Source organism: Lissotriton vulgaris, chromosome 12 (assembly GCF_964263255.1).
Source record: "Lissotriton vulgaris chromosome 12, aLisVul1.2, whole genome shotgun sequence".
Lineage (NCBI taxonomy): Eukaryota > Metazoa > Chordata > Amphibia > Caudata > Salamandridae > Lissotriton > Lissotriton vulgaris.
Window position 1 is genome coordinate 238,323,355 of NC_141700.1, and position 27,163 is coordinate 238,350,517.

General features: G+C 47.7%; 1 pseudogene across 1 annotated transcript in view; it reads right to left on the minus strand.

Moving 5' to 3' along the window:
• Positions 1-1,614: 1,614 nt before the first annotated feature.
• Positions 1,615-27,163, minus strand: part of LOC147673852 (ribonuclease P protein subunit p29-like) — a 193,610-nt pseudogene continuing 168,061 nt past the window's right edge. The window contains exons 6-7 of the transcript XR_015302460.1: positions 2,955-3,151; positions 1,615-2,904 (exon numbers count right to left, since the gene is read on the minus strand). The product of XR_015302460.1 is annotated as a ribonuclease P protein subunit p29-like (transcript). The remainder of the gene's footprint in view (positions 2,905-2,954; positions 3,152-27,163) is intronic.

The following is a 27,163-nucleotide window of genomic DNA, read 5'->3' on the forward strand; positions in this document are numbered from 1 at the left end:
CGCCCTGTGAATAACCCGTGCGTAGGCAGCACTAGCCTCAGTTGCCATCAGGGGAGGCAACAATAACCCATCAGTAGGAGATGGCTGAAGACTAACCTGTCCACTAGACAGCAAAAGCGGAGGAGCCGGAGGCTGATCCGGGGACCACGCCACACAAGGTACCTGCCCCATGGGCCGAAAGAGTCAAAGATCAGGGGAGTCCAGAGGAGCGTCAACCTGTGGCTTAAGAGGAGGCGTAGGCTGTACGGGCGTCGACCAATGCTGCGTGGGAGTCGCATCGACATTCAAGGAGTCGAGTGGGATATCAACCTCCTGAAATAGAGGAGACGTGGACGTCGGCATCGACCAACGAAGAGCCGGAGTTGTCTGGACGTCGACGACCTCCAAAAAAGACTCGGGCTGGGCGCCGTCCAACGTCGACCCCACTGCAACATGTGGGGAACAGGACATTGAGCCCAGCGCCACCTCCGATGTCAGCACAGGAAGCCGCTCAGGGCTATGCAGAGACTGACGGAGTGGGCTAGACAGGCGCCAGGGAGGACCCATTGGGCCGTGTCCTGTCAGCGTCGTATCAGCTCCGGAACCGGAGTCGATGCACACAGCCGTTACAGAGGACGAATCTGTCGCCGAGGACCCGACATGAGTGCCTTACACCTCTATGGGACCCAAAGGCGCACCAGGGAGAGGGGGTGACCCAAAGTAAGAGTGGAGTGCTTTAGAATAAGCCTCCATTTGGGCTCGTGTCGCTCCGGCACCCAGAAAGGGGGGTACGAAGGAGACGACCGCCAGAAGCCTGTTCCGGCAGGGAGCGAGAAGAACAGGTGCCAGCGTCATGGGTATGGGAGGAAGACCTCCTGGACTTACGCTTGTGTTTACCCGCCTCCAAACGACGTCTGCGGAAACGACCTCAGGAGTGGGTTCGATCCCGAGAGGAAGAGCGGCGACACAAAGTTGCAGGACCGAACAGCCGGGCGGCCAGCAATGTCATACGACGCTCCCGTAAGGACTTCGGGTTCATCCGTTGACAATTGTCCCACTTTTTGGAGTCGTGGTGCACCCCGAGGCACCACATATAGGTGGCGTGCGGGTCTGGTACCGACATCCGACGTGCACAGGTCTCACATGCTTTAAAGCCCGAAGGCATTGCACACTGTTCCGGGACGCCGAAGGCGTCAAGTAGACCAGAAAAACAGGTCAAGGACCCGCTGGTTTTCCAGGATCCACGTTGGGACACGGAAAAAGAGAAAACGGACATCAGCGTGCCGGGAGGGGCATATACGGCTCTGCTGACGTCACGTCCGTGGACGACGTCAAGGCGGAGCCGCCACTGGCGCACAGAGGTGCTGCTGCGGAAAGTTTTCCGGATCCAGTCTGACGTCTGGGGATATTCTAAGTTAAGGAATCTGCGGCTAGACGTCTCTATCAGATAAGGCCTACAAAAAGCTTGTGTTGAGCAAGGCACTCAGTTGGGGCAGTATATGCTTCTTCTGCATCTTCCCCATCACAACGTCTGAGATTATTGCACCCTACAATGAAAGGTCAGATTCGGAGAACCCTATTAGCAGATAAACAAAAGGTTGATTACACAACAAATAAAGGAACGCATTCACAATGGACATTTTTACTTTCTTTTTTAATGCATTACATTATTAACATACTTTGAAACAAAAACTTAGGGACTGCGTCATCTCTACTTGGGGTTTAGACCTCTAAAAAAAGAGGACATGTGCTACCCCACTGGGGCTCTAAAGAATTTTAATATTATCAAAGGATAATACAATATTTTTCTTTCCCCAAAGTCCTTTGAGTTTGCATTTGTGGTGTTCGAGTACAAGTCAGTACTTCAATTATATTCCTAACTTTATATGCATCACTGAGTTCTACTCCTCCCACCCCCCAAAAAACAAAACAAAAATAAATGTGCACCCACAGGTAGCTCTTCACTTTGTTTCTCCACTATTCACCATTAAGGCTTTAAGGCTCCAGGAAAATGGTGATTGGATAGCAGAGTAACCCAGGCATAAACAGAAGAACTTGATAAACTGTCTTGGGTTTTCAGCTACAACTCAAAACTAGCCCCTCAGCAACAATTCTGACAAGGAGCATGGGTTACCTTGTCTTTACTGTTGCCTTGTGAGCATATTAGTAGCTAAATCTCTTCCATATCAACTGGTCAGAGACTTCTCAGTTATGCAAGTTATATATCCCAAACTAGGTTTCTAAATGAGATTACATTTTAATGTACTCTTTCTGGATAAGTTATGTGGTATGCCTCTAGCATGTGCAATCTCAACCCCCCCCCCCCCGCCTCCATGCTGCACTTTTACTACAGACTAATAAGAAAACTGGACAAGAGCTTATATTACACACTTCAAAAATTGGAAGGTTGTGCATGAAGAGGCTACAATTCCAGGCAGGAGATCTTGCTGTGGAAATGTGCCTGCATAAGATTCCATTATATGAAGCAAAAGCAAGCCTGGCTCAAGAAATATTTTGCTATGTTAATTTCTAAGTCGCCAAATTATACCAGGACCCGTAACCTTTTAAGATGCAACGGTACGCATAGCACTTACTCAGAAGCGATCCAGATTTCCAGTACTCATTAGAGCTTTATGGACAGGGCTGCAGGTTGAACTTTCACGACTTTTGATTAAAGGTGAATCAATTTAAATTGAAATGTATTTTAAAATATCTCAAATAGTAGTTTTAAAAAATGAAAGAAAAACTGGAAATCCTAGTTCAGCAGCAAACCATGAGATATAGCACAAAAAAGGTAACACGAAAGCAAAGAAACCATTTTACCACAATTTAGAGTCTTGGCAGCTTGCAGGTACACCAGAAGACACACACAGATTTATACCAGTAAGTCCGTGAAATACATATGTATTGATCGCCAGATCATGTATAATGTTCAGTTTTTATGTGAAAGATAACAATCCCAGGCATACACGTACATAATGTTCAGTTTTTGCCTTCTATTCAAAGCATTAAGATTGTCCATTTTCAGGTCTGGATCACAGGTCTATACTTCCTTTTGGTTTGAACTTCTTGACTGAACGCTCACTCGATCTCAGCTGGAATTTACTACCGTAGATGTAGGTGACAAAGCCATCAATCTACACGCTGAACACACTGTTAACCTTAGGAATCACTGAGGGGAACCAACACAAAGATAATGTAAGTAATGAGTTACTGGTGTACAACACAAAAACACAGATTTGAACCTCATAAATTAAAGCTTCCACGATATGTCTGATTAACAACTTTAAACATGGGGCGACTCACAAAGGTATGATTACCAATACTTCAACCAGGAAACTCAGAAACCCCACAGACAGAATGATACTTCAAAGAGAGGGCTCCTGTACCTCCACCTCATCACTCCCCACCGGAACTGCAAATATCTTCAGATGGAGAGAAAGACATACACACTTAAAATCTAAACAAGTAAACCAATCCCCCTTCCACAGCAAATCCCTTACCAGATGTATTACTCCATTCTGCAATGACAGTAAACGATCCAATGGGTCTACTCTCTCAGATCAATGACTGACTGCATCTCCTTGTCTTAGTTTTCCACCAAATATATATTGATAATTATATTATCATTGATACTACTCTATAACATTTTTTCAAAGAGCACTTCCGCCTTTTAATTCACCATCTTTCTGTCTTTAGTGCCAAAACTCAAACCCTTTGGCATCCTCTCCTGAAGGGGCTGTGCTACAGGGTTCAGCCTGAAACCCCTCACTATCTTGCAACACCCATACATCCCAAGTAATTCTCTCCCCATTGCTTACACAGTAGGCGAGTTGCCACCCACCCAAAAAGCGATACAAGAATGGTTGACTTTTGAACACATCAGTTATAGATCTCGGACCTCTATTCCCCCATGAGTAGTTCTTGCATGACCTCTTCTTTGCTGGACAAATTCTGCACTCTGTGAAGCAGACAGATAGGACTAAACTCCATAAAAGCAGCTCTTTTCACAGGCAAAAGATGCCCTGGTGATGCCGCGACCAGGGCTGGCCTGCTCCACTAATTTATAGTCTACTTTTCAGTAAAATAGTTTTTCTTTTCTCGGCAGACAGGGCAGTATCTAGGCTTCCCGACGAACAAACTATAAGCTGAATCCATTGATGCAGCTCTGAAACAACCACTCGTTTCTCATTTATAAACAGCCTCTCTCCAATCAAATATCTTTTTTAGTGGACCAGCCTAACATTCTAGCCTGACAATTCCTCGGGCCTCGATCCAATCCCCTTCTGTCATCCCAACCTCGCTTTCCAGTGATGGCCAAGACTTAAGAATTTCAGTCAGGAGTCACTGGCACTTTATTAGGGGGAGAAGGTTGTGAGTACTCAGACCATGGTCCGACCCCCAACATTTTTAGGAATGTATTTTCTTAGCCAAAACTTCACATACTATGTAACATATTGAGCCGGAATACACTATGGAAGTAAAAGATGCTTACCCACTAGTGGGTCAAACATCACTTTCCTAATGTGTTCAGCAAAATTACTTACTTTCTCCTTTTTTCAAAGAGGAATTTCAGTTTTCTCCAATTCCTCCTCTTTCTCAGAGTCAGTTTCAAATTCCGAAGAACAACTAGTCTCTTTCCATACTCTGAGAACTCCTTGAATCTAGGTTTCCTCTTTCTCAATCCTTTAACAGAAGGCTCTCTCCTCTGGCCTTTACTGTGACCGAAATGTTTGCACTATGCACAGTTCAAAGATAACTCCTGCACATAACTCTCGACATTTTTGGCACCATTTGTCTTATGCTTTTCAATCCCATTCTCCTCCTGTGCATGCTTTTTCATCCTACTCGCTTTACCTTCTCTCTTAGTTTCCTCTAACACTCCTCCCTCCCCTGCTTACCAGAACCTATCCTCCTCTGAAAATAGACCCCCTACTTTTACAACCTCCTACTGAAATTAAACTCTCAAATATCCTCTAAAATGTATCCGTTATTCCCCTTGCTGTTTTCTCAACACACACGCACCACACACACACACACACGCGCACAAATGCACACACGCACACACAGACCCTCCCTCTGAACACCTACATTACCAATTTCACGATCCTAAAAAGACAGCACCGGTGAGAGACATCCTGAAGTGTAATCCGTCACCCAGACAAATAAAAACAAAAACTAGTGATCCCTTCCAAAAGGATGGGTAAAGCAAAACTGAAATTTTCAATCAACATGTACAGTAGCATTCGATTTAGCTTCAACACTTAATCTAGTTACACAAAGAACAAGTTACTTACATTTGGTAAAGACTATCTTGCTACAGATTTCTCACCTTTTGAATATTCCCCAGTTACCAGACTGGATTTGGAAACTTTTCAGCAGTACCTTTGGGCACCAGTAGTTGGTGCTGTGTGGCTCAGTACGGATACAGTTCAGCTCCGGAAATGATGGTTGTAGCCTATATAGGCACCACTCTGTCAGTTGATTTCGAATGTCCCCGCCCCCGACAGAGTCCCAAAAGCAAATTGATATGCCCAGTGTGCAAATTAATAGGATTGGGATCTCATTAATGGAGTTCACTGAACGGGGAGAGTGGGAGTGTCTGTGAGAATCTGCGACTAGATAGTCTGTAGCAGAAAGAGTGTTAAAGAAGGTAAGTACCTCCTTCTTCTGAGAGACAACTAGTTGCAGATTACTCACCTTGTGAATAGATATCAAAGCAGTTCTTATTTGGGGGAGAGTCTGTGAAAAGACTCAAACAAGAAAGTCCTGCAGCAGAGAGTGAGCAAAATGCCTCCCTTGGCGAACCGGGCAGTCTAGACAAAAGGGCTATGTGAACTTATGGAGGGACGCCCATGTAGTCGTCTGACAAATGTTCAGGCAGGAAGTGCACTGAAAGAATGAACCCTGATAGAAAGAGTATGAAGTCGTTCAAGAAACTGCTTTTGGGCCAATGCATGATCTTAAAGGTGGACAAGATCTAGAGGAAGATGGTTGCCTTTTTAAGCTCCAGAGAACCCCACAAAGGGCAGATTGTCCACCCAGGCATCGAGAAATGTACTTGCTCACTTGCTACTCTGATTTTATCAAAGGGAACTATTTTAGGGTCTACTGGCTTGTTCTGGTGAGATGGCAAAGGACAGGTATTCTGGTCATTCAGAAAGTGAATGAGCAATAAAGAGGTCTTTAAATCTTGTTTTTATCTTCTCATATTTTCTGATTGTTCAGAGACACAGGTCAAATGTCAGCCTACGTGTTCTTACAATTTGCTTATTTTATCGTCGACATGTGCTGTACAAAGTGTGGAATGAAAAGCAGTAGGATGTCCTTTTTTAACGCACATTTAAAAAGCTTGTAAATTACCAGTATAGACATTTCTAAATATATTTCAGTAGTTATAAAAGCACATTTTTTGCAATTGTGTAATAAAAAAATTCAATAGAATGAAAACAAGTCAGACCACTTTACTTGGTAATGTACAAATGATAAATATGCTGAAACCCAATTTTGGCAGATTATTGGGTATATGCTAAATAGTAAAACTGCATATTAGTGGGGAAAACTGCATATTAGTGGGGAATTGTGTGGCTATTTCAAGGAACACGTGCGGTTTCTAAATGATGTGCTACCATACCATACTTTAGTAATATATTTATTAAAAGTGAGTTTTTAAACATGAACTGAGAAACATTCCTGAACCCGCTCTGGTGACAATGCCATTCATGAACTAAGAGGCAAGTCAGGGGTCATGTGTACCCCTATATGCAGAGTGTATTCCTATATGCAGACTAGATTCTTATTACACATACAGCAAACGTTTAGTCAATTAAATCAATATGTTTTTGTACAGCAGAATTGCTGAACTCATATTTGAAGGTGCTCTAATTTTTGATAATGAAGAAAAAGGTGATTGTGAAATAGAATATTTGACTGGGATCACACAATTAGAGACCAGTTTACAGGTCAAGTACATTACAGTTAGGTCGAGTGGATTACTCAAGTCACTATACCTGCAGGTCTGGTAACATTTTTTATGATTTCGAGGCCTGCCACCCGGTGTACTTTGGTATAATCTATTTAAAAGCACAGTGTTCCCTAGGGGTCCAAGCAATTGAGTCTTCTCAAACTCCTTAGAGGGGTGAGGCAGAGAACAGAATGTCAGCAAGGTGATGTGGAATGGTGTCACACCTTTAGTCAAGAAAGATGGCTGCGTGCGCAACACAAGCTTGTGTAGAAGGAAGGTGGTTTAAGGTCGGTTGACAATAAGATCTTGAGACTCACTCACATAGTGCTGATGCAATGGTAACGAGAAACTTTGTCTTGATGGTGAAAAGCTGCAAAGGGCAGCTGTGAAGCAGCTCATAGGGAATGCATATCAGGAATGTAAGGGTCAGGTTAAGGTCCCACTAGGGCATGACAAAGGGAGAAAAATGAAACAAGTGTTGTAACCCTTTTAACAAAAAATACCCCACATTAACAACTGGAGACTCAATGAAGGCTGATACGTCAACTTCAAAAAAGCAGAAGAGTCGAAAGGTACCCCTTTACTGTGCCCAGAGTAAAGCCTTGCCAGGCTAGGGCCAAAAGAACAAGCATTTGCAATGCAATAGGTCTCGCATTAGGAAAGTATGAGCTATTGGTATTGTAAATTACAATTTTTTTTAATATGGGTTGGCCTTGAAAATATATAAATTAATAGCATTGTTATTCACAAAGCCAATAGCTTATACTTTCCTAATGCGAGTCCTATTGGCTATGGCAATGCTTGTTGGTAGCAAGCAAGGACAGTGCTGTTGTGGTGCTGAGTGATGCTTTGCGGTGCTGAGTGATGATGTGGTTGGGCTGAGTGATGTGGCGGTGTATTAGAGTGATGTGGTGGTGTCCCAGAGTGATGTGGTGTTGTCCCAGAGTGATGTGGTGGTGTCCCTGAGTGATGTGGTGGTGTTCCTGAGTGACGTGGTGGTGTTCCTGAGTGATGTGGTGATGTCTGTGAGTGATGTGGTGGTGTCCCTGAGTGATGTGGTGGTGTCCCTGAGTGATGTGGTGGTATCCCTGCGTGATGTGGTGGTGTCCCAAAGTGATGTTGTGGTGTTCCTGAGTGATATGGTGGTGTCTGTGAGTGATGTGGTGGTGCCCCTGAGTGATGCCCCTGAGTGATGTAGTGGTGCCCCTGAGTGATATGGTGGTGTCCCTGAGTGATGTGGTGGTGTCCCTGAGTGATGTGAGTCGTGCAGCAGTGTGAGGCATGCAGCAGTGTGTGGCGTGCAGCAGTGTGTGGCGTGCAGCAGTGTGTGGCGTGCAGCAGTGTGAGGCGTGCAGCAGTGTGAGGCGTGCAGCAGTGAAGGACTGGGTTTTCTTAAGACCCAGCGGTGCCAGGGATAACTCCTGAAACCTTCGTGGGTTACCTTTTCCGGCGTACAAATGACAGAGACACAGGACACTTCCTTCGGCGTCAAAGATTCGAGGTTTATTTACTGCAGGGAACACAGAAGTCACGAGAAGTACATAGCATGTATGTTCAAGGAGACTGCTTTGAATTGTATCTGTGGATCGCTCCTTTGATACAGTTTTTCGTCATAAGATAACATGGCAAACAAAAGGTTACAACCAGGTCCCCACAGTAAATTTCATAGGGGGTCGCTTTCATGTATTCAGGGCCCGGAACATAATTACAGTAGCATTTGCCGGTTCCCAACTGTAAAAGTACATCTTCCCACCATTAGTGCATTCCGTTCAGCTGTAAACGAATCAAGGAAGAGTCAGAAACAGGTGCAGAGGAAGACGAGGATAGTGAACAGATCGAGTGTAAAAGGGGTGGTATCAGGAAACACGATTGTAGGGATCAAAGGAGACATGCCTAATGAATGCACAACTGAGACAATAGACCGGCACGGCAAGATGAGCCTCGAGCAGGGCCATCTGCCTTACAGTGTCATCCTCCTTGTCATAAAGACACCCTCAAAGGAACACGTGTCTTCCACAAGAGTTTGGGAATCCCAGGGTCACGAAGCGGACAGTGTCCGTTCGCTGGCTACTTGAGGGCAAGAGACAAAATGGATGCCGTATCTAAAATGGAACCCGTGGGTTCAGATAGAAAAACCCTTGAAACAGACGAACAGTTTAGGCTAGCACAGCGAAAACGCGTACACCCACTGAACTCGTCATTTGCGGTTCATAGATACCAGACTCGACCATATTCGGGCGAGTCGAAAACACCACTTATATTTGTCACGGAACCTCAGACGCTCCTTTTGCCCTCATGTAGGCAAGCACTAGTCGTAATCGGAATCAATCTCGATATTCATCAGACCATCCAGATGTTGCTGCAACATTACCCTATCCATCAATGCTTCCTCGGTAACAGGTGGCCGTCTTATACACGTCGTAGCACATAGGCCACATAAGGCAGGACCACAGTGCACACAAAGACAACACGTGAACAGAAATGCTACAACAACCCCAATGATCATCAGAATCTTCCAACCCCACGTCGACATCAGGCCCCAAAACCATCCTAGTAGCGTCCAATCCCCTACGTCCACGTGTATGGACTCGGAGATCTTATGCAACTTCGAGATGGCTTGATAGACAGTTGGAGCGTTGTCAGGAATGAAAATGCAGCAACTCGAATGGATCACCTTACATACTCCACCTCTATCTGCAAGAACAACGTCTAAAACCATACGATTTTGTAACGTCATAAGCCTGTCAGCCTGAAGCTCTGCTGTAATGTTGCCAAGGGCACTCGCAGTGATATTCGCGGTCGATTCCACCACTCGAGTCAACTGTCTCAGGTTCCTACTATTGATCATAGGTCCCCAAAACGGCAAGAAACCCTTAAAGAAGTCTCCTGCTTCTTGACCGGCAGTGTCCTCTTCGCTAATCACGCCTCTCACAATTCTGGTCTTGTGATAATCCGACCCCACAGTAAAAGTCGGCGGCAGCAGATTCGCAATATAACATGTGCCTGAGAAGTCACGAGGCAACCATGTATATGCGCGGTCATAACAAACAAAGTAAGTACCCTTGGCAGTCAGAAGAACAGGGGAAGAGGCCGTCGGCAAAACATACGTTTCGGTACAGGCACTCCTCCCGAGCTGAGCTTGCGGGCTTCGGCCAAGAGCTTTCAGACAGAAATTACCGAGATGGGGTACGATCCAGATCGGAGACGAGCTTTTAAGCTGCCGATCACCCACTGACATACTATACTCAGCCTCACTCAGATCTCTGTATGCTCGCACCTCTTCCTCTGGGATAAGCGATGCGTCAAAGATATCCCTATCTAAATCGGCAATCGCTCTTGCCAAAGGCTTGTGGTACTGGCCAGGACCATGATCTGCAGTGCGTGGCTCTCGATGGGGGTAGGAATCTAGTGCGCTACGAAACATTGTTTGAAATGCTCGAGCTGAACCCTGGGAACTGTAAGGAAGGACCAAGTACGGAATTCCCCTATCGGTAGTATGTGGCATTAACCCACACACCCAACAGTTGGTAGTGTTCATCACCAACTGATGCTGATGAAGGAGCTGAACGAAGGAATTGTTCATGAATTCCGCACGTCTAACCTGCTCGTGTTGGGGTAAGATGTGAAAAGAATGAGGAGAAACAGTGGAAGTAGGTTTTGGTTCAGAAAAAGGAGTAGGTGAAGCAGAAGGCAATATTGATTGTATTGCATAACACACTCCACCCACCAGTAATGAGGAAACAGTTAGGAACAGTAGGAACACCTGAAACATAAAGCAATTGGTACGTACAATCCTATGGAGTTCGGATCTTTGCGCTGGAGTCTTCTCCACTTCCAACAACTTTGAGAATGCCATCCTCTAAAACCGCCCGCAACGTTCTTGACGCACTTCGTTCTGTGTAGCAATAGTCAATGCCCAGGAGTTCTTAGGAATCGACCGCCTCCAACCTAGTGTCAGGACCTACTAAACAGAAGGAAGTACCCGCACGGCCCTACGGTCCACCCGGATGTAAGGTTCTTTTAATTAAACAATATATACAAAATCTCCTAACTGTGGAAACAAACACACATATGTGGAAAAGAACTCTAAACATTTTTGAACAACTGTGATTTTTGTTTGAATTTTGAGTGATAATGGGGTAACGTGGATTTCAAAAGGAAAAAGCAAAAATAATTTTATTAGTCTCTAGTATTGGAACGAAGAAAATATCTGCTTCTTCCAAGACGAGTCTGCTCTTCAAACAATTGGTCGGATGATGAAACAGAGTCCTGTCGGTCAGATGATAATTCAGATCTTGAATTCTCCAATGACAAAGGTTCAACAGTGTTGTCTGGCTGCACTGAAGTGTCTCCCACAGGCTGAGCGTCACTAAACGGCACAAAGTTCGGCAAAGCTTCGGTTTCAGATGAGGCGATGCCTGTCCTCACCCACGAGTCCGCTGGTAAAGGTATCGGTACCTTTTTGGTGTGGGTGGCGTGCACCCAATGCTTGCGGCCCTCCAAACGAACAGCAGTTCTCGTGGCGAGGAGCACTTGGAAGGGTCCAATGAACCTCGGCTCAAGGTTTCGCTTTCGGCCAAAATTCCTAGTAACCACCCAGTCTCCGGGTTGGAGCTGGTGGCCTGGACCCTCCGTCTGCACCGGCAGTGCTTCAAAGACCTGTTGATGAATTAACCTCAGTTTAGCAGTCAGATCATGATGGTAATCAATTAGCATTGGATACTCAAGATTCGTGAATGCATTGGGTCTAGGAACCCCCCAAATATTTGCAGGACGGCCGAACACAATCTCATATGGGCTAAGCCCTACTCGAGAGTGTACAGTCGCCCTAGTTGACAGAAGAGCCAGGGGCAAAGCGTCAGGCCACGAGAGACCAGTCGTAGCCTGAATCTTTGCGAGTTTTAGAGTACCATTGTACCCCTCAACCAAACCTGCTGACTGGGGATGGTTGGCGCTATGGAATTTTTGTGTAATTCCAAGGCCCTTACACACACTCTTCATCACACTCCCCACAAACTCACTTCCGTTATCAGACCATACAATCCGTGGCATTCCATACCGAGGAAAGTATTCCTTCAGTAGGACTTTCGCTGTGGACAAGGCAGTATTGTCTTTGAGAGGGTAAGCTTCGATCCATCGGGAGAATGCGCAAACCACAACTAAAACGTATTTTAGGTTATTGCATCGCTCCATATGGATGAAGTCCAACTGAATTACTTCAAAGGGACATGTAGGAGGAGCAAAATGGCCAGGGGGTGTAGGAGTGCCCTTACCAGGATTGTACATCATACATATCATACAATTCTTGACCAATCTCTCAGCACACTTAGCGATACCATCGTTCTTCCATACAGGGGACAACAACTTACAGATACCTTTCACGCTAATAGGCGATAAACCGTGTGCCATGGTCACAACAGCTAGCACATATGCATCCGGCAACATCCACTTTTTATTCTCTGACAAATCAATCCAGCAACCATTCGCATCCAACTTTCCTGTGCTCTCCTTCCACTTGGTCTTTTCAGTTTCGGTGGCCTCATTCTGAATCGCTTTCACACTTTCAATAGTATCCTCACACATACCAGTGTCTGCAGGCCACCTTACCGAACTCATCACATACATTCTAGTTGTAAGGTTTCTCGCAGTCTCCTTAGCAATCTCATCAGCAAACGCATTGCCACGACCAACATCATCCGTCACTTTACGGTGTGCACTACATTTAATAATCGCCACCTGCTTGGGCAATGTAAGTGCGTCTAAAAGATCATTCACAAGCTGTCCATGCTGGATCTTCGTACCATGCGATGTCATAAAACCTCTCTCTCTCCACAATCGTCCAAAGATATGGGCGACGCCAAAAGCATACTGGCTGTCAGTAAGCACATTCACTCTCTTTCCTTTCGACAAAACACACGCTCTCGTCAACGCAATTAATTCTGCCGCTTGTGCAGAATTCTGATTCAATCTCGCAGTTTCCACAACCGTACTCAACGTTACCACAGCATACGCAGTCGTCACATCACCATTCGGCAACTTAAAACACGAACCATCCACATACAAAGTACCATCGGGTTCTTCCAATGGAGTGTTTTTTAGGTCAACACAACCCTTCGTTTCTTCCTCAGTTCGCAAATAACAATCGTGTGGTGGTACTTCGTCTGATTCCATATTGGTTGGAAACAAAGTCGCCGGGTTGAGGACATTACAGCGCTTTATTTGAATGTGACTTGCCAAAAGCGTCAACTCATAACCAGATAACCTTGCGCTCGTCAATTGTTGGGTTTTCGTACGATTTAGGAGAGTGTCAACTGCATGCGGAACCATCACCGTAAGCATATTATCCATGACCAATCCTGCAGATTGTCGGATGGACGCCGCAGCTGCCGCTGTCGCTCTTAAACAACTCGGCAATGCTCTAGCTACTGGGTCCAAGGTCGAGGAAAAATATGCACATGGACGCTGCTTACCGCCAAATTGTTGCGTCAAAACACTCACGCACAACCTTCCCTCTCGTGAACGTATAGTGTAAACGGCTTACTGTAGTCAGGAGTACCTAACACAGGGGCCGAACACAACGCATCACGCAGTTCAGAAAAACTTTTCTGACACTCTTCAGTCCATGGCAAAGGAGTCGGAACATCCTTGCACGTGAGGGCTACCAATGGCTTCGCTAGCAATGAAAAATTTGGAATCCATTGCCTGCAGTATGACGTGATACCTAGAAAGGCACGCACAACACTCTGAGTTGTTGGCACAGTCATCCGAGCGATCGCTGCAATTCTCTCTGGGGTCAACCTTCTTCCCTCCTTTGACAATAAGTGACCTAGATAGGTTACTTCTTGGCAACAATATTGCAGTTTAGAAGGTGACACTTTGTTGCAACATCTCTGTGACTTACATCACAAAGACACCGTAGCAGTTTTGCAAATATCTTGTGTGTCCGCAGCCACTAATAAGTCATCGACATATTGGATCAAGGCCGCACCAGCCGGTAACACAAACGCATCAAGTTGACTCTTCAGGGCTTGGCTGTATATCGATGGACTCCCACAATAGCCCTGAGGAGCGCGTTTAAACCTAAAGCTGCGGCCACCTAAAGAGAAACCGAAAAGGTCCCTGCTCTCCTCAGCAATCGGAATGCTAAAGAAAGCATTCTTCAGATCGATCACTGAGAACCAGGACGCAGATGCTGGAATCAGAGTCAGTAAAGCCGTAATGTCAGGCACCACAGGGAACTGAGGAACCACAATTTTGTTCACCTCCCGTAAATCAATGACAAAACAATAAACAGGAGGCTTAGATGGATCAGTGCGTTTCAGAATGGGTAGCACAGGACTATTACACACGTTTCCCCGGGTCTCCTCGATAACATCTTTCTCGATCAAGTCACAAATGATCGCTAACAACGCTCGCTCACCATCAAGGGAGATACGATACTGGGGAATACGTGGTAATCGCACATTCGATTTCAATTGGACAACATAAGGGGAGATGTCAAGCAGGCCCACGTCATTGGGACCTGTAGCCCACAAAGATGCAGGAAGAGAACTCAATTCCGGTGGTAGCTTATCAATGGACAAGTACATAGGAGAGATTACTCTCTCACCCAATGTAAGCTTCACACCCGCAGGAGAACAATACAAAGTTGCATACAAACGTTTCAGCAAGTCCAGGCCCAAAAGATTTTCACCACAACCAGTAGTCAAAATCAAAGGAGCTTTCAGCTCACGAGGCCCAATTGTGAGGGGCAAAGGGCAAGAAACCGGATTGCTAACAGGGGCGCCGGAGAATCCAACGGAAACATTTGTTAAGCCAGACAAAGGTGCGCCAGGGAGCTTCGAATGCATAATGGAACTTTTCGCTGCACCAGTGTCCAACAGAAAAGGCTCAACTACGCCCGAGGTGGCAACTGCGACGTAAGGCCCTCTCTGATCAACCGGAACTGATACTACTCCCTCTCCTTGTCTATGGCTGTCCTAGTAATTACCGTCGTCAGTACCCTGATCGGCGTAATAATCGTCCACATTGTACTGTGCGGATCTACCTGACGATGAACCACGCTGATCAAAACAATTATTGGAATCAGAGGAACTATGAGAACTCTCATTTTGATTCTGAGTAACACCACGACCTCTACCTCGTGAAGCCTGTTGAGGACCACTACGGCCTCCTCTAGATGAATTGCCACTATTTCGATCGCGCAAAACCGGACAATCGAATTTCAAATGACCCTCACCTCTACAATAGGCACACTGATTGTACCCAAGCGTAGATCTCTGCGAAGGAGAGTCATTTCGCCACTGTGACCTAGAGGGCTGTGATTGCGATCTATTCCGCTGCTGAGTATCATTTTGATTCGAGCGCGGAGGAAACGCTTGTTGCAACAGAACTTTCGTTTTGAGCTCTTTCGTCTTTTTATCTGCACAATCTTTTTCCTCTTTTTCTCTATTTTCATAATATTGAGCCGTAGCCAATATCTGGGCAGAAGTAGAAACAGCCCACGCACTCTCTGAATTTTTTAATTTATAGCCAAGGTCAGGCAACAAATTCGATACAAATTTATCCACAAACAATCTCTGGCCTCCCTCAGTGCCCATATCCTGACCACTATGATCGATGAATGCCTCCTCAAATCTCGTAAAGAAATCGGAGACACTCTTGTCCTTCTTTTGCTTTCAAGCAGACAATTTGTCCCAGTTAACTTTCATAGCTGGCATAAGCGTCTTCATAAGGTTAATAATTCTCTGAGGCAAAGCCGTAATTAACTGCTCAGGCTTAGCCCCGCCAACTTGTCCTACATCAGCCGCTGTAAGTGCAGCCCAGTCTCCACCTAATTCAGCTGCATGATCTACGTGACGTATTTTCGCCCATACCGGTTGCGGTACGACATTTCCGAACAACATATCGATGTCGGCAAGATTCATTATCGTAGCATCCACTAGCTGAGACAATTCTTTATAGTACCCTGCAGGATTTTTGCGAGGGTCAGGCAAAGACTGCTTAACCTGCAAAACTTCTGATCGTTTCCACGGAAGGTGTATCCAAACTCTCTGGAAGTGTGGCAAGATCGGAGGGTTAGCACCAGGGTTACCTGGCATATACACTGGTGCAACTTCACGCATGGGATACTGACCAGGTGTCGCCATCTATTCCTCATGTTCGTCTTTAAATAGTGCACGAGGCATCACAGTGGGACGAAAAGATAGTAGATGCTCAACAGCACGTCTAACATTGCTACCCACAATCATACCACTCGAAAACTGAAGCTGAAGTTCAGTTACAGCAGCCAATACATCATCTGCCGCGTCAACTGATATTTCATCACGTAAGAATTTACACATTTCTTCAAACACAAATCTCTGGGTTGGCTCGTTAAATTGGGAGAAGGTATCAACAACTATGCGTGGAGGATTTTTAAGGGGATACCTAATCCAATTTTTCGCCATTTTAAATAGCGTATCACGTTCCCTACCACCAGGAAGCTGACTTCGTCTTTGGGGAGCATCAGAATCAGCAGACCCAAGAATCGGTCCAAGAGGAGAGTAAAAGTTAGCAACAATATTAGGAATACGTCGCCGAACAGGCGGGGAAGAGGAGAGAAGTAAAGGATAACAACAGAAGGACCAAAAACAGGAGGAGCAGAAGCAGTAGGAGTAGCCACAAGAGTGGAAGTAGCAGGAACAGTAGCTTGAGTAGGTATAGACGGCGGAGCAGTAGGGACAGGAGCAGGTAGAGGAATAGGAACAAGAGGATTCGCAATAGCAGGTTGAGGAACAGGGGGAACCACGGGAGCTGTGGTATCCTGTGCATATGGAGGTGGCGACTTCAGTAGATAGGACAGCAAAGGGTCCTCTACTGCTTCCTCTCCCTTCTTATCCGTACCCGTCGGTAAAGCGGGATAACATTTATCCACTGTCATACGTTGCAATCTATCAAAAATGTCCTTTTCCTTCTCATCTTTGTCTAGCTGAAACTGCTCTGCATTTCTCATCGTTGTAACGATACCTTCTCTCTTATTACGTTTAAGCTGCTTGATTTCTTTCTGCTTGGCTTCTTTACGCCATAACCGAAAGGAATCAAACATGGCAGGCCTTGCTTTCTTTTGAAACAATTTAGCTTCAAGATTATCTAGGATCGGGGTCTCAAAACTACCATGAGGTGGCCAACTAAGGACACCGTCATTTTTAGTGTAACGAACCCAACAATCATTGAATGTGATAGGACCCACACCATGGCGACTATATAATTCGTAAATTGGAGTTCCAACTGGAGGTATCGGACACTAGTCCTCCAATCGGGAATCCGCACCACAACCTCTAAAGCAACTGAACAAAGTACTACGGCCAGGCATCGTGCACACTAACCGAGTTTCACAAACGTCAAGGGTTATTCGAGTACAATGTCCCTGCAAAAGTGCAAAAACCCTCGGTTTTTGGCGACTGCAGACGTCAAATAAAACAATTAAGAACAAAATACGAAGAACCACGAATGCAATGGAACCATGCAACAACTAAGCACCCACAAAGACTAAGAATTCTGGGAGCGACCCACAAATACTTAACTCAAAGAACAATGGCGTCACCAGGAAGGCCCGTCAATCGTCTCGCTGTACCAAGGTCTACGCCAGGTGCCAAAACAGGTCTACAGTCAGGGCAGCAGTCAGTCGCAGCCGTCAGGAGGCGGGGATCTTCGCGGGAAAAGTCTTCGGGCCACTTGTTTCGACAACAGGATCGATGAAGCGGGGTGCACCTTCCCTCGGAGATTTCACACGAAGTTCCTCACGATCGTCGGGCTGTGGACCGGTACCGCTGATGCAGCCCCACGTTGGGCGCCAACTGAAGGACTGGGTTTTCTTTAGACCCAGCGGTGCCAGGGATAACACCTGAAACCTTCGTGGGTTACCTGTTCCGGCATACAAATGACAGAGACACAGGACACTTCCTTCGGCGTCAAAGATTCGAGGTTTATTTACTGCAGGGAACACAGAAGTCACGAGAAGTACATAGCATGTATGTTCAAGGAGACTGCTTCGAATTGTATCTGTGGATCGCTCCTTTTATACAGTTTTTCGTCATAAGATAACATGGCAAACAAAAGGTTACAACCAGGTCCCCACAGTAAATTTCATAGGGGGTCGCTTTCATGTATTCAGGGCCCGGAACATAATTACAGTAGCATTTGCCGGTTCCCAACTGTAAAAGTACATCTTCCCACCATCAGTGCATTCCGTTCAGCTGTAAACGAATCAAGGAAGAGTCAGAAACAGGTGCAGAGGAAGACGAGGATAGTGAACAGATCGAAAAGAGTGTAAAAGGGGTGGTATCAGGAAACACGATTGCAGGGATCAAAGGAGACATGCCTAATGAATGCACAACTGAGACAATAGACCGGCACGGCAAGATGAGCCTCGAGCGGGGCCATCTGCCTTACAGTGTCATCCTCCTCGTCATAAAGACACCCTCAAAGGAACACGTGTCTTCCACAAGAGTTTGGGAATCCCAGGGTCACGAAGCGGACAGTGTCCGTTAGCTGGCTACTTGAGGGCAAAATGGATGCCGTATCTAAAATGGAACCCGTGGGTTCAGATAGAAAAACCCTCGAAACAGACGAACAGTTTAGGCTAGCACAGCGAAAACGCGTACACCCACTGAACTCGTCATTTGCGGTTCATATATACCAGACTCGACCATATTCGGGCGAGTCGAAAACACCACTTATAATTGTCACGGAACCTCAGCAGTGTGAGGCATGCAGCAGTGTGTGGCGCGCAGCAGCGTGTAGCGCGCAGCAGTGTGTGGCATGCAGCAGTGTGTGGCGTGCAGCAGTGTGTGATGTGCAGCAGTATGTGGCATGCAGCGTGCAGCAGTGTGAGGCGTGCAGCAGTGTGCCACGTGCAGCAGTGTGAGGCATGCAGCAGTGTGCCACGTACAGCAGTGTGTGGCATTCAGTAGTGCGTGGTGTGCAGCAGTGTGAGGCATGCAGCAATGTGAGGCGTGCAGCAGTGTGAGGCATGCAGCAGTGTGAGGCGTGCAGCAATGTGAGGCGTGCAGCAATGTGAGGCGTGCCGCAGTGTGTGGCGTGCAGCAGTGTGTGGCGTGCAGATGTGTGCAGCATGCAGCAGTGTGCGGCGTGCAGCAGTGTGAGGCATGCAGCAACGTGAGGCATTCAGCAGTGTGCCGTGTAGCAGTGTGCAGCAGTGTGCAGGATGCAGCAGTGTGAGTAATGCAGCAGTGTGAGTAATGCAGCAGTGTGAGGCGTGCAGCAGTGTGAGGCGTGCAGCAGTGTGCGGCGTGCAGCAGTGTGCGGCGTGCAGCAGTGTGTGGCGTGCAGCAGTGTGTGGCGTGCAGCAGTGTGTGGCGTGCAGCAGTTTGTGGCGTGCAGCAGTGTGAGGCGTGCAGCAATGTGAGGAGTGCAGCAGTGTGTGGCATGCAGCAGTGTGTGGTGTGCAGGTTGCAGCAGTGTGAGGCATGCAGCAGTGTGCCACGTGCAGCAGTGTGTGGCATTCAGTAGTGCGTGGTGTGCAGCAGTGTGAGGCATGCAGCAATGTGAGGCGGCCAGCAGTGTGAGGTATGCAGCAGTGTGAGGCGTGCAGCAATGTGAGGCGTGCAGCAATGTGAGGCGTGCCGCAGTGTGTGGCGTGCAGCAGTGTGTGGCGTGCAGATGTGTGCAGCGTGCAGCAGTGTACGGCGTGCAGCAGTGTGAGGCATGCAGCAACGTGAGGCATTCAGCAGTGTGCTGTGTAGCAGTGTGCAGCAGTGTGCAGGATGCAGCAGTGTGAGTAATGCAGCAGTGTGAGTAATGCAGCAGTGTGAGGCGTGCAGCAGTGTGAGGCATGCAGCAATGTGAGGCGTGCAGCAGTGTGTGGCGTGCAGCAGTGTGAGGCGTGCAGCAGTGTGAGGCGTGCAGCAAATTTGAGGCCTGCAGCAGTGTGTGGCGTTGCAGCAATCTGTGGTGTGCAGCAGTGTGTGGCATGCAGCAGTGTGTGGCATGCAGCAGTGTGAAGCGTGCAGCAATGTGAGGCGTGCAGCAGTGTGTGGCGTGCAGCAGTGTGTGGCGTGCAGCAGTGTGAGTAGTGCAGCAGTGTGAGGAGTGCAGCAGTGTGAGGCGTGCAGCAGTGTGTGGCGTGCAGCAGTGTGTGGCGTGCATCAGTGTGTGGCATGCAACAGTGTGTGGCATGCAGCAGTGTGAGGTGTGCAGCAGTGTGGCGTGCAGCAGTGTGTGGCGTGCAGCAGTGTGTGGCGTGCAGCAGTGTGTGGCGTGCAGCTGTGTGAGGCATGCAGCTGTGTGAGGCGTGCAGCAGTGTGTGGTGTGGTCTGTGTGCGAGGGAGCCAGTGTGTGTGGTCTGTGTGAAAGGGGGGCAGTGTGAGTGGTCTGTTGGAGAGGGGTGTAAGCATGTAAAGACAGCCAGAGGCAAGACTGGATAAAAGTGCTGTTTGTGGAGAAAGTGTTTTTGTTTTGCATACAAAATATAAGAAGAAAAGGATCGGTGGAGGTAGATACGAGTGGGAGGCGAAAACAGGGCTTTGGAAAAGGAAAAGTGCAGCTTATGACAGAGAGAAAGAAAGAGGATAAAAGGACAGCGCAAATCAAGAGGAAGAGAGATAGGAAGAGGCAGCTGTTGTCCCAGAAATGCTCAGTCATGATGGCAGTGAGTTTATTTACTGCATTCTTCACTAAAGCTGTTTAATTTAGAGTGACTTACATTCAACTGCTTATAATACGTTTTTTTTAACACATTTCTTGATGTAGTGTTGTGTTGAATTTTTCCACTATAGGATTCGCACTTATTTAACATATATGTGACTTTCACATGAAAGAGCAAGATATCGATCAATCACTGAGGTTTTTTGGGAAAAGAGCTGTGATTGGACCATGTTTTTATTATAAGGAATAACATGTGTTCTACCATACCTGTTTAAAGAGTATGACAGAGGGAAGTGAATCCAATACAACATAGTGCACACACTCACCTGGAAGAACTGGATTGTCTTTTATTTTCGCCTTGTCAATATTATGACAAGTGTAACTCCTTCACACACATTTGCAAAGAATCACAGTTGCAACAGGAATACATAACTATTGCTTGGTACGCTCTGCAGAGAGGCCAATGATTGGATGAGCACAAAATCTGAACACCTTTTGTCCACTGACAGGCACAGTGAGAACCTTGCACTGCCTTCACCCTCTACTCCAGAAGGCTGAACTGTGGCCCTTGTAAGCACCAGGGGTGGAGACTCATTTGAAAAAATGCCCTATACGAGAATATGCTATATGGGAAAAAAATACAGAAACACAATATTCTGAAATTGCTAACATTTTAGGGAATGCAAGATTAAGTAAAACTGTGGAATATAAATAGGAACTGAGTAGTTGACATGGATAACCTTAATCTTTTTTCCGGTCATTGTTCAGAAATCCATCAGTGTTTTGCCATTACATTTAAGTACATTAAATATAGCGCCCTAGAAGGACCCCTTTCAAGGTCCGTTTTTATTTACCCGGGCCCTGGTCTCTGACCCGGGACCCGGCCCACTTAAAGCCCTGTGTGAGCAGGCGCATTCACTCGCAAAATGAAACACACTACCGCCTTTAGGTGACCTGAGCCACGTTGGTGGCTCCAAAAAATACGTTTACAGTAACTGAGGTCAAGGGATTATGTTTAAAACCACTTCCAAGAACAGCTTGTGTATGAGCGCACAGAAATGGGATACAATCCGGAGCCTGGTACTTACAGCTCGCTGACGAGGGACATTCTAGGGGTTGAGTCGCACACGTTGACGCTTTGCATAAACATACAACAGGTTGATGTGTGACCTTTGACGGGCTGCGTGTGTGAGGGGAATTTCCCACTGGGCTCCCCGGTGCTCGCCCACTGAGGGGAGGACCACTCGCGTAGTTTTATTGGTTGCGTAATAGCAAGTACCACAGACACAGTGGCTTCTCACCCAGAGCTCTGAGAGCTGAGAAGGCGAGCTGGGTGCCAAGAGTGACAACAAACCCAGAGTGACCTGAGGGCACAGCTGCCAGCGCGAGTCCCGAGACCGTCGATCAGGGTGTGTATACCAGCGGTATGTCTTTTTCCGTCACTTTTCAGCCCGAGTGCTGCATGTCTCTGAAAACAGAGTAATGGTGCGAAGGCTCGTTGTCCTGAACATCGACTTTACGCTAGACGTGTTTGCTTCATGTGATTTGTAGCGCCAAGCTTGCCTCTTTGTTCACACGTCAAGGCACTGCATTGCCAAGAACGACGAGTTAGCGAGTAGGGTTAGGTGAGGCAGTTTGTTTTGTGCTGAATGGTATTTGAAAAGTTATGAGCATGTTGGGTAAGGTAGCTGGGGTAACCGGTGCTTCAAATGGGTCGGAACTGTGTACCTGAACTTTTCTTTATAGAGGAAGAGTACCTGCACTTCTCGGCAGAAATGCAATACATAAACCCAGTAATTAACAAGGTTTACAATCCCGGGCGGCAGGCGGGCTCCCGTGAGGTGAGAGAGCCTCGCACGCACAGAAGGAAGAGACCACCGCCGCCTGCAACGAGCCCTCGCCTGGAGACGAGTACCGGTGAGTGGGGGCCTTTGCTAAGCGGCGGGGGGCATGTGTGTGTGCATGCGTGGGGCGGTGGGGGGCTCTGTATGTGTGTGAGCGTGCGTTTGTGTATGTGTCTTGGAGTCTGTGTGTATGCGTGTGTGTGTTTACAAGAGCCCGATGACGGGGGGCGGGGGGGGAGAGTGTGTGTGAGCGAGCGAGTGTCTGTCAGTGTGTATGCGCACGCATGTGTGTACGTGTGGGGATGTGCACGGCGCGGGAATTGCTGCGAATGTGGACGGAGCCGACGTGCGAGTGCACGAGTTCAAATCCACAGGAAAAGCGCGTGGCACCCTCTTGTCCTAATCCCCCCGAAGTTGATATCTATAGTTGTCGAACTGGACTGAAGCATCCTACGGATGCTTACTCCAGCTCGACCTAAAAAGGAAAAAGTCAGAGCACTTAGTCTGGAGGAGAGTCTATCAGCCAAGTACCACACCAAGCCACATATTTGTCCCAAAGACAGGCATGTACAGTTTCTGTCGAGTATGCCTAGCTGCCAGGATGACATCAACCACCTCGTGAGGGAGAATGAATGTGGTCATCTGTCATCTCTCAATCTCCAAGTATAAATGTAGAGATCAGGAAAGACTCTGGTGTAGAACCCTGCTCTGCTGCTCACAGAGGGTCTGACTGATCAGAGGAAAGATACTCAGTCCCAGGAGTTCTGATTACCATACTCTCCTTGCCCAATCTAGAGTCACTAAGATGACTTGGGACAGGTTGGTCCAGATCTGCTTGGGAACTCGAGCATGAGTTGTATCTTAAGGAAGGAATACAGGAGTCCAGAGTTTCACTCAAATGCGGCTCGGAATGAGGAATGTCTTGGAAACTCCAACATGCAGAAGTGCTGACAATGCGCGCTCCTGGAGGTGGGGAGGAGATCAAGTCAACATTCTCCCCATTCGCAAAAGCGACCTTGCCCTACCTCAGGGAATAAGTGCCACGCGTGATCAGCTAAACGCCAAAGGCTGGGTTCGGCCACGCAGGCATTCACAGAGCATGCCAGGTGGTTCACCATTATGAGAATTCTTTGGTGGTTCAGCCATTTCCAGAGGTGCAGGGGCTCATGCCACAGGATCCGTGAACCGGCCCAGTTCTCTGTGTTGCACGACCACATGGCGGTGGTGTTGTCTGTGTGCACCGGAACCAGCCTTCCCTTAATAGATGGGAGGAAGGCTTTCAAAGGCCCTCAGACCCAGAAGGTTGATCTGGAGCCAGGTTTCCGCAACCCATAAGCGATGCATCGGTTACTGCTAGCAGCTCTGGGTGGGGAAGGGAGAGGGGTCTGCTGCGGATCCGATTACGGTCCAGTAATCAGTACTGCAATTCTTTCACTGTCTCCTCTGAAATCTGTATGTAGTTGACGAGATCCCCTTGATATTGGGAAACAGATTTCAGATCCCACTACAGAGCCCACATATGCCACTGGCATGCTCAACCAGCAGGATGTAGGAGGCCATCAGTCCCAGAAGCCTCACAGTTGACCTCACTGATATCAAAGATCAAGGCTGAAAGATCAGGATGACAGCCTGAATTTCCTGGATTTTTTCCTGATGAAAAGGCATGAAATCGAACTGTGTCCACATTGGCTCAGATGAAGGAGAGTATTTGAAGAGGCAGGTGCTGTAGTCTGGAGGTGGTTGACGACTGCTTGACACAAGCTCGCCTTCAGCAGTCAGTCATCAATGACCTCCGAAGGTGTGCTGCTACCACCGCCATCACTTTCAAGAACACCAAGGGGCACTCAAAATACCAAAGAGGAGCACAGTAACTGCAAATACTCATGTGCCACAATGAACTGCAGGTAGTGCCGATGGGGTTGCAGGACGGATAATGGAAATAAGCGTCCTGCAGGTCCAACACCACTATCCAGTCTTCAGCGAGAAGCCGTGGGTCAGGGTGAGCATTTTGAATTCTTCTTCCAAAGGAAGGAGTTGAAGGGGGGCAGTTCAAAGGAAGGTGTTGAAAATGGGTTGGTCTTGAATATGACGTAGGCCTTCATCTCTCTTGGGCACAAGAAAATAGAGGGAAAAACAATCATATCCTACTTCTATCGCAGGCACATTCTTGATGACCTTTTTGGCCTAAATGTGCTTTCAATTCAAGCTGCAAAATGGAAAGGTTGTCCCCTATCTTTCGCCTGGGGGTAGATAGAAGGTTCAGAAGTGATAGAAACAAGGGTAGGGCACCTGCCTCGCACTGAATACCTATGAATACTCAAAAGGCATGCTAAAATGATTTGGCACATAGGGTTGCAGCAGGTGGGATAGCAGACTGGGCAGCCTGGTGACCATGACCATGGAGCGGTAGGCATTATGTCTTCAACTGCGGAACTCCTGGGCGCTTTATGGGGGTTGGATTGGTGGATGGTATGGGGTACTGTGGGAAAGTGTCCCTTTTTGCATAGTTAATATCCCCCACAGACGTTTTGCCTGACATCTGATGCAACCTGACTTGATGTGCCCTGGGTCCCTGCCAATCAGGTTCCGAGGGCCTGTAATCTCTCCCAAAATGTACCTTTGTACCCACAATTGGCACATCTCTGGCCACAGGTAAGCCCCTTGTAAAAGGTACCATGGGTTCCAAGGGCACTGTGACCAAAGTAGGCTTCTAAGGGCAGCAGAACCTATTGTGCCCCCCTTAGGGGCCATGTGTCTTAACACCCACATACTGCCACTGCAGGCTGCAAGTTTCTGTGCAGAGAAAAGTGAAGAGCCAACAGGGCACACATCCTTGTGTGCCATGCCTGCATCCCACTGCCTAGGGACATGGTAAATCACCTCTCTAGCAGGGTGCCCAAGCCCTGATGTTAGGGTACTGTGGCATGAGCCCTGTACCCCTATAGTGTCTAAGCCCATTTTTAGACATGGCAAGTGTAGTAAAGCCATAAAGAGTATATGGTCTGGGAGTTGGTCATTATGAACTCCACAGCTCCATAATGCCTTTACTAAAAACTGGGAAGTTTGATAGCAAACTTCTCAGCACATTAAAATGCACACGGATGCTAGTAATGGGTTTAATGCAAAATGCACTCAGAGGGCAGCTTAGAAATAGCCCAGGTTTCTGGAACCCTGGGTAGAGAGACCGCACTCTCTTGGTCCAGAAACAAAGTCCGTCTTCGGCATAAGTGTCATGCCTCCTCCACTGGATGGACTGGGTCCACGAAAGGGGAAGCTTCAAAGGCCTGCCACCTTTGGAAGCTGTCCCTGCCTTTTGCTGCGCCTAGCAACCGGCTCCCACCGGTTCTGGCCCCACTTTGGGCAGGAAAATCATGCTAGGAAGAGGTGTGCCCAACTTTGCCAGCCCACCCCTTAGGTGGGGGGACGAGGTAAAGCACATATCTCAGTCCCCTTCATCTTGAAGATGGGGGACTAAGCCAATTAGGAAGAGGCTCATGCCGCCTCCCACTGGATGGTGGCATAATAGGGGGTGTACCCACCCCAAGGAAGCGACCCATTGGTCCCCACCTGCACAACCCTTTAACGCCCCTAAATTTAGTATTTAGGGGCAACTCTGAACCTTGCCTCCTCAGATTCGAGGAAGAAAGAAAAAGGCCTGAAGGGCCGTGCTGACCTAGGTGGAAGAAGAGACACCAACTGCTTTGGCCCCAGTCCTACCGGCCTGTCAAGGCTACAACCTGCCTACAGCAAGAACCACGGTGAGTCCAGCAGCCAGCAACCCCCAGAGCCCGGAGGACCTACCCTGCAACCCTCTTAAAAGACCAGTGGGTACCGGATCTGCACAATCAAAGACTCACCACAAAATACAGATTCCGGCGACTCCGCGATTGTGCACCACTCTGCACCGGATACCGATAGCCCAAGTTCGAGAGGCCCAACATCACAGCAAGGTCTTGCCAGCAATTTCAACCTGGGATCTGGTAATACCCCGACCTCCCTCATGATTCAAGAAGACGCCTGCAGCCTCAACCTGAAGGGGCCCGACGGAGACGAGAGCTGGTAAGAAAACCAGACAACAGAAGAAACCACTCCACCCGACGCCCAACGGCCTTGGGTGGCTCAACCGACGGTGACCAGGCATCCCCCAAGATCCCAACTTACCTCTCCAGCCAGTGGTCACCTTCAGGAAGTCTCCCTGTCCGAGCCTGCAGCAACTTCTCAAAACCGAAGGTATCCACTGAAAAGCACAGGGTCCCTGAAGACTGTTTTACACCCTGCACCCGGCCGCCCCAGTGCCGCTGGCGGTGCAGCTCCTGTGCTGCTCGTTTGCCCCTGTAGTGCTGACCTTAATCCCAGGAGCTTAGCTTCCACACCCGAGTGGCCTGCTCGCCAGCAGTCCCTACCCAAAGGCTCCCTTAGCCACATTGGCTAACATTGGGTCCCTGCATTCTGCACCCAGCTGCCCCAGTGCCGCTGGTGGTGCAACAGGAGTGCCCTCATAGACCTTGGGGGAACCTTTGTCCTAACCCCCCAAAACTCCCACCCGTAAGTCATGTACTTACATGAAAAACCACTAACACTTTTTCCCCATATTCGAAGTGTTGAACGGATGTTTGTGTCAGGAATTACGGGCCTCCCACGCCTTCAGAGCATCTTCAGTCGAACGTGGACTACAGTTCCTATGATGTCCTCCTGTGGAAGCACCTGGGATTTAATTGCGAGATGCACA